This window comes from Pipistrellus hanaki, assembly GCF_964339955.1.
Source record: "Pipistrellus hanaki genome assembly, chromosome: 2".
Classification (NCBI taxonomy): Eukaryota; Metazoa; Chordata; class Mammalia; order Chiroptera; family Vespertilionidae; genus Pipistrellus; species Pipistrellus hanaki.
In genome coordinates, this window is record NC_140504.1 from 38,657,384 (window position 1) to 38,666,180 (window position 8,797).

The window sequence follows — 8,797 nt, forward strand, 5'->3', positions numbered from 1 at the left end:
CTGTAAAGTGAGAACCACAGGTCTTGGGCAATGGAGGGTGGGGGCACTGGGAGGAGTTTTAAAGAGTAGAGGGAAGCGATCAGATGTGTGTTGCAGAAAGGTGATCCCTGCCCTAGAGGTGCAGTAGAGGGGGATAGGAGGCAGGTAGCTTGACCAATTGGGAGGAAAGGGCAGGAAACCAGGTGTCATCCAAGAAAGTGCCTGTCTGCACTTAACAGAAAGCCTGAACTCAAGTTGTTTAAAAAATGAATGATATTTTTCTTACACAGCAAGTTGGCAGTCCAGGTTTGGTACTAAGGCTCTGAACTATCCTTAAAGACCCAGGCTCCAGCCCTAATCAGCTTGGCTCAGTGGATAGAGCATCGGCCTGCGGACTGAAGGGTCCCAAGTTCGATTCTGGTCAAGGGCATGTACCTTGGTTGCCGACACATCCCCAGAGGGAGGTGTGCAGTGCATGAGGCAGCTGATCGATGTTTCTCTCTCATCGATGTTTCTGGCTCTCTATCCCTCTCCCTTCCTCTCTGTAACAAAATCAATATTAAAAAAAAAAAAAAAAAAAAAAAGACCCAAGGTCCTGCTTTCCTCTGCTCTACCATGTTGGCTCCTGATCTCAGGTTTCATATCCAAATTTAAGATAGAAAAAAGGAGACCTAGGGGCAAAGGCAGGACTAGTTACAACCCTCCACTTCCTTTGGGAGACTTTTTTTATTCATTGACTTGTGGTTTCATTTTCTTGATCCACATGGTCACGCCTGGTTGCAAGGAAGGGTAGGGAATTGAGTGTTTAATTTTCCTGCTTCTATAGAAGGTAGGGGAAGAAGGGTTGGAAAAGATGTGAAGCCTGCCAAGCTGACATGTATGCCACATCTAAAGGAGATGGGGAGGTGAAAGCAGGAGAGGAGAGGCACAGCTTATCCTATATTGTTGCATAAATAAGTCATTTATACAAAAATATAGATGTCACTCCAGCCAGTTTGGCTTAGTTGATAGAGTGTTGGCCTAAAGATTGAAGAGTCCCAGGCTGAATTTCGATCAAGGGCACATACCCCAGTTGTGGGCTTGATCCCCAGGGAGGGCGTGCAGGAGACTGCCAATGATTCTCTCTAATCATTGGTATTTCTATCTCTCCCTCTCTGAAGTTAATTTAAAAATATATTTAAAACACACACACACACACACACACACACATATATATATATATATACTAGAGGCCCAGTGCATGAAAATTCGTGCACGGGGGGCGGGGGGGTGTCCCTCAGCCCAGCCTGCACCCTCTCCAATCTGGGACCCCTCAAGGGATGTCCGACTGCCCATTTAGGGATCGGACCTAAACAGGCAGTTGGACATCCTTTCACAATCCAGGACTGCTGGCTCCCAACTGCTCACCTGCCTTCCTGATTGCCCCTAACCACTTCTGCCTGCCAGCCTGATCACCCTCTAACCACTTCCATGCCAGCCTGATTGATGTCTAACTACCTGTGTTTCCCTGAAAATAAGACATCCCCTGAAAATAAGATCTAGCGCAACTTTGGGAGAAAAAATTAATATAAGACACTGTCTTATTTTCGGGGAAACAGGGTACTTCCTTGCCAGCTTGTTTGCCCCCAACAGGCCTGGTGCCTCCCAACTGCCCTCCCTTGCTTGCCTGATCACCCACAATTGCCTTCCCTTGCAGGCCTGGTGCCTCCCAACTGCCCTCCCCTGCTGGCTATCTTATGGAGGCCATCTTGTGTCCTACATGGGGACAGGATCTTTGACCACATGGGGGCAGCTATTGTGTGTTGGAGTGATGGTCAATCTTCATGTTATTCTTTTATTAGATAGGATAGAGGCCTGGTGCATGGTGGGGGCCAACTGGTTTGCCCTTAAGCTTGTCTCGGATCAGGGTGGGGGTTCCCTTGGGTGTGGTGTGGCCTGGGCAAGGGGCCTGTGGTCGTTTGCAGGTCAGCTATGCCCCCTGGCAACCCAAGCAGAGACCCTGGTATCTGGAATTTATTTACCTTCTACAATTGAAACTTTGTAGCCTGGAGCGGAGCCAAGCCTTCTGCTTGGTCTGTGGTGGTAGCTATTTCTGTTTGGATTTGTTTACCTTCTATAATTGAAACTTTGTAGCCTTGAGTGGAGGCCTGGGCTGGCAAGGGGAGGCGGAAAGTTTGGCTTCTTCCATTGCCTGGGAAACCCAAGCCTCCCAACTGCTCTCTGTGGTAGCAGCCATCTTAGTTGGGGTTAATTTGCATACTTGTTCTGATTGGCTTCTGGGCATGGCTTTTGGTTGTAGTGGAGGTATGGCCAATTTACATATTATTCTTTTATTAGATAAAATATATATATATATGTCAACATTGTACAAGCAGTATACAATTAAAGGTCAAAAAAAATTTTCCCAGATATCATACCCCTTATTATTTGTTTTTGTTTTACTTTAAAACTGATTGCCTGCATTTGGGGCCTTGAAGATTAAAGTCATTCTACACAGAAACTGTGACTACTTAATCTTACCTACAATGAATCTTAAATAAAGCAGCAGGGAAAATTACCTGACAGTTTCCCCTCCTTTTATTCCTTTTATAATGACAATAATTCTTCTCCTGGCACATTTATGACTTCTGACATTACTGCTGCTCAGCTAGGGAATACCAAACCTGGATGGGTTTAGTCTGAAAATTTGAAGAAGGCATTTTATAAGCATAGAAGGAGGAACATAATGGTCATACAAAATATGAGTTTGGAGATGTATGAGGAAAATAAAAGTTATTACACATGTGGTATGTCTTACTGCCAAGGTCAATTTATAGAAGATTATTTATCCCAATTAAACCCCTCTGTTTACTTACATTTGAGGAATCTGAGGGTTGAATACAGGGGCAAAGTCCCAGCATTTGCCATTGGGTGCCCCATTGTGAGGACAGAATAGGATTCTAGCATCAGGGTCAACAGGATAGCACTCTGGGCAGTATCTGATTTTAGAACCTGGTATATGCAACATTGTTTGTTTTGGCTCCGTTTAGGCCACCAGAGATCTTTTATTTGGGAATGAAGGTTATTTACAGTCAGGACTGTACTTCTTGATTAAGGGCATTTGGGGGCAGTCTGGAACAGAAGGGCCATGCACAAGGAAGCCAGGAAGAGATCAGGATAAAACCTAGCAGAGAATAATACAAGTAAATACTATCAAGGAAATTAAAGGCTATAAGAAATTCTGTCAGCAAATAAATAAGCTCAGTACTAGTGTTGTTGCTTATCTTTCATAACAGAGAACTGTAGTGTGGAAGTCCAATTTAAAAACAATTAGAGCCAAAACTGTTTTGGCTCAGTGGATAGAGCGTCGGCCTGCAGACTGAAAGGTCCCAGGTTCGATTCCGGTCAAGGGCATGTACCTTGGTTGTGGGCACATCCCCAGTAGAGGGTGTGCAGGAGGCAGCTGATCGATGTTTCTCTCTCATTGATGTTTCTAACTCTCTATCCCTCTCTCTTCTTCTCCGTAAAAAGTCAATAATATATATATATATATTAATATATTTTATTGATTTTTATCAATAAAAATATATTTTAAAAAATATATTTTATTAATATATATATATTATTGATTTTTAAATATATTTTATTGATTTTATATATATTATTGTAAAAATCAATAATATATGTATTTTAATATATTTTCATTGATTTTTTATCAATAAAAATATATATTTTAAATATATATTTTATTGATTTTTTACAGAAAGGAAGAGAGAGGGATACAGTTAGAAACATCAATGAGAGAGAATCATCGATCAGCTGCCTCTTGCACACCTCCTACTGGGGATGTGCCCGCAACCAAGCTACATGCCCTTGACCGGAATCGAACCTGGGACCTTTCAGTCGGCAGGCCGACGCTCTATCCACTGAGCCAAACCGTTTCGGCCAATAAAATATATTTTAAAAATGAAATAAAATAAAATAAAATAAAATAAAGTATATTTAAAAAAGAATTAGGGGGTGGGAGTGCTGGGGAGAGGTCAATGGGGAGGAAAAGGAGTCATAAGTAATACTTTATTTTTAAATTTATTTTAAATTCTCACCTGAAGATATTTTTCCATTGATTTTTAGAGAGAGTGGAAGAGAAAGGGAAAGACAGAGAGAAATATCGATGCAAGAGAAACACATCTATTGGTTGCCTCCTGCACGCACCCCGACCAGAGTCCAAGATGGGGAGGAGCCTGCAACTGAGGTATGTGCCCTTGACCAGAATGGGACCCGAGTCCCTTCAGTCCACAGGCCGACGCTCTATCCACTGAGCCAAATCGGATAGGCAACATATAAAATACTTTGAACAATGGGAAAAGCCTGGCTTTTCTCTCTCTATAATGGAAAAAAATTTTTTAAAATCCTACCTGTGTCCCTTTGTCTCCAGTTTATATATGCTGCAGTTCTTTGTTTGAACCTGACCCATTCTTATTGGTCCCTTTCCTTAATTTGGGACCCCCATGTTTTCCTCATTGGCCATTCTCCTAAACAGAATTAGTTTTCAAAGCCCACTCGGTGCCCTCCTTTTTCTCTCCCCCTTATCTTGCTGGTGGGAGTTGGCCTTTGATCTCCCCAACTGCTCAGGCCAGAGCCCCTCAGCCCCCCACCTGTCCTTGGTTTATAGTTGTTTTAATTGTTTAGGCCAGAAATGTTTCCATTTGCCTGGACCCTCTCTTCCTGCGGCATTTCTCTATCCTCTGTATAAAATAAGCACCCTTGCGTCTTTAAGTCTCCATCTATGCATTCCTCTCCCATGGACCCTCCTTATACCCTAAAACCTTCCTAATTAAGCTAGCTAGCTAGCTAACCCTTTCAATATGGTTTTACCAAAATCCAAATAGGCCTAACAAACGTTTGGTTTCTTGTTTGGACCTGGCTGGGGACAATCATTTATTTTTAACTATCCGAATGTAATTCCCAGGCACTCATTTAAGTTTGCTTGAGGCTGTAAATAAGCGAGGCTCTCATTTTACAGGTCTAATTAGTCTCTGCATCCCGGTAGGGGAACCTCATTACCTTCAGGGCTCCGGGAGTCAGGTTCCTGCTAATCTTGGGAAGAGTGGTTGGTCTTCCCAGGGAAGAAGCCCGGGATACCTGGGGCCTGGGAATCTCTGGTCAATTTAGCAACCGTTTTCCCTCTGAGCCAGCTTCCCCTTCCCACTCAGGCCAAGCTGTGGACCCACCACCCTTCTCAGGTTTTCTTTCCCCCGTTTCTCTGCTGCAAGAAGCTATTTGCCAGCAATTGCCAGAGTGAGGCTCCCCCAAACTGCTGGCTCCCTTTCCTAGGTCAGTGTCAACACTCCTAGAACCGCCCCCCAACCCCCTGTTCCCGCCCTTACCCTAACCCACTCCCCACCCTACTCCGCTCCTCACCCCTCCACCTCCAGTGATTGTCCCGGGGAAGAATGCCCGAGGAGGCCTGGCCAAGGAGGGGCCTGAAATCCAACCTCCAGCCACTTGCCCAGCTGCGTGCCCCAGCACAGGTCTTTTCTTTTTAAATATATTTTATTGATTTTTTTTACAGAGAGGAAGGGAGAGGGATGGAGAGCTAGAAACATAGATGAGAGAGGAACATCCACCAGCTGCCTCCTGCATTGGGTATGTGCCCGTAACCAAGATACATGCCCTTGACCAGAATAGAACCTGGGATCCTTGAGTCCGCAGGCCGATGCTCTATCCACCGAGCCAAACCAGTTAGGGCCCAGCACACATCTTTGTCTGCTTGAAGGAAAGGGTGGTTCTTCCTCATGTGCCATTTGACTTAGAAGAGCTTTTTCCCAGTTCATTACCAAGTCTCTGTATTTTGTCCCCAGTTGCTGAATCCACCCACTGACTTTCCTCCATCGCCACTGTACAGTGGAAGCCACTCTCCTATTTCACCTGGGCAATTCAAATTGCTTTCCAACTGTCTGGATGCTTTTTTTCTTTTAATTGATTTTAAAAATATATATTTTATTGATTTTTTTACAGAGAGGAAGGGAGAGGGATAGAAAGCTAAAAACATCAATCAGCTGCCTCCTGCACACCCACCACTGGGGATGTGCCCACACCAATGTACACGCCCTTGACCGGAATCGAAGAACCCGGGACCCCTCAGTCTGCAGGCTGCGCTCTATCCACTGAGCCAAACCGGTTTGAGCTCTTTTAATTGATTTTTTAAAAAAATATATTTTATTGATTTTTCACAGAGAGGAAGGGAGAGGGATAGAGAGCTAGAAATATAGATGAGAGAGATACATCGACTAGCTACCTCCTGCTCACCCCCAACTGGGGATGTGCCCGCAACCAATGTACATGCCCCTGACCAGAATCGAACCTGGGACCTTTCAGTCCGCAGACCAATGCTCTATCCACTGAGCCAAACCGATTTCGGCTTTTAATTGATTTTTTTTTTAAAAATATATTTTATTGATTTTGTACAGAGAGGAAGGGAGAGAGATAGTTAGAAACATTGATGAGAGAGAGTCATCGATCAGTTGCCTCTTGCACACCCCCTACTGGGGATGTGCCCGCAACCAAGGTACATGCCCTTGACCGGAATCGAACCCGGGACCCTTCAGTCCCCAAGCCGACGCTCTATCCATTGAGCCAAACCGGTCCCGGCCTTTTAATTGATTTTAAAGAGAGAGAGAGGAAGGGAAAGAAACACCAATGTGTTGTTCTACTTATTTATGCATTCATTGGTTGACACTTGTATGTGCCCAGAGGTATCAGGAGGATGTTCCAACCAGCTGAGCTATCTGGCCAGGGCATGATCTTATTTTGAAGGGAAATTAAATACTGTTCACTCCACACTTAACACTCTTGATGACCTCTTGTGGTTCTTACAATAAAGATCAAAATCTTAATGCCACTTCCTGTGTGATCTTGCCTCTGACTAACTCAGCCCCATCCCAGCCATTTTGCTCTTGCTTAGGTTACCTTGTGTTCGGGTGGTCAAAGCAGGAACACACGAAGCCCAAAGTGGTAAGGACTTATAAATGGATTAGGGCATCTGGAAAACCAGATGGGCTGAACCCCAAAATGGCACTAGCACCCAGGGACGGGAGTCAGAGATTTTAAGGGACTTTCTCTGGGGGGCAGAATTCTCTAGGTGAGTCCGAGTCCTGGGAAGGTCCAGAGGGGGCAGGTAATGGTTTTAGCATGTAGCATTTAGCCAAGTGGAATGTGGTCTAGCAAGTGGAATGTGTTCTAAGCGAAAGGGAATGTTCTTGTAAAGTGGTCTAAAGGTCAGTTCCCAGGGGAGGGGGTTTCGATTCAATGATTTGATCAGACCTAACACCCTGGACTTCTCTGACCTTGTCTTGGGCTTTGTCATGACCCACAGCTCCTACTGCCTCCGGTTTCATTCAATGCTTTTTTCAGGGAGGACTTTCTTACTTCCACTTCGCAGCACCCTGCCCTCTTCCTTCGCAGAGCTTATCTGTTATTGAAATGGACACATTGCATGCCCATGTGTAAATATCTGTAGCTATGTTATTTCTCTTTAAATATGCAAGCTTTCTCATGGACTTTCATTCCTATGGGGACTGGGCTCCACTCAAACTTGCCTATTAAAGTTACCTGGTCTTAAACAGTCTCGTTGGGAGTAAATATTCAGTCAGTTTAAAGTTGCAGCCCTTGGCCGAAACCGGTTTGGCTCAATGGTAGAGCGTCGGTCTGCGGACTGAAAGGTCCCAGGTTCAATTCCAGTCAGGGGCATGTACATTGGTTGCAGGCACATGCCCAGTTGGGGGTGTGCAGGAGGCAGCTGGTCGGTGTTTCTCTCTCATCGACATTTCTAGCTCTCTATCTCTCTCCCTACTTCTCTGTAAAAAATCAATAAAATATATATTTTTTAAAAATAAAGTTACAGCCCTGCCAGACTTTCCCCACCCCCTCTTGACTTGCCTAGATGGCTTGTGGGATCACAGGGAAACTTCAAGAAAGTGACAGGAGCTGGGAGCGGTAGCCTGGGTCCTCAGTGGCCTCTGCTCCCTCATTACTCCTGGTCACCATGGCCCTGCTGGCATCAGCTGCTGAGCTTGTTCACCTTCAGAGTCTGACATCTCACTTCCCTCCACCTCTGCTCTGCTCACCAGCTGACGGAGGAGCACGTCTGTTCCTGTTGGGGGCTTCGGCTTTTCCCGTCCTTGGGGTCTTAGCCACATTCTCTGTGCGCCTTGCATTTGGTTTAGGATCACCGTGCCCATTGGCCTGTCCCTGGCTCTCGACCATGCTACTTTCTGCCTGCCTGGCAGGAAGCATAGAGAGAAGGGTTTCTGGCATGCCATGTGCAAGCTGTGGACACCCAGCAGCGTTCTCTGACTCCTCTCCCTCCCCAATGCTGCTCTCTGCTCCTGAGCCCGGCTCAATGAAAACTTCTACCAGCACTGGGCAGCCTTCCAAGAGCTGGAGGGGGGGGGGGGGGGCGGGAGGGGGAGGGAGGAGAGAAAATGGGCTCCCAACCTCACCTCCTGAACCCTGCTTAATGGGGTACTTTAGTGCTCCTGTATCAGGGTTAGACCCCAAAAGTCAGGAACACTAGCACACACATGCTGACCTCTTACCTTACCTATTTCTCCGTGGAATTTATTCTTAACACCCCAATGCCTAATATTTCTGTGGGTCTTAGCTTAAAGCTCAGGGAGGCCTTTCCTGCCTCTCACATAAGATTGATCACAAATTTCACAAGGACAGGAACTTCTTGGTTCATTTCTGATTCTCAGTGCCTAACAGAGGTCTTGGCACACAGTGCCAAAACACAGAGTAGAAATGCAATAAAAAAATTTGCTGAAGCCGAAACCGGTTT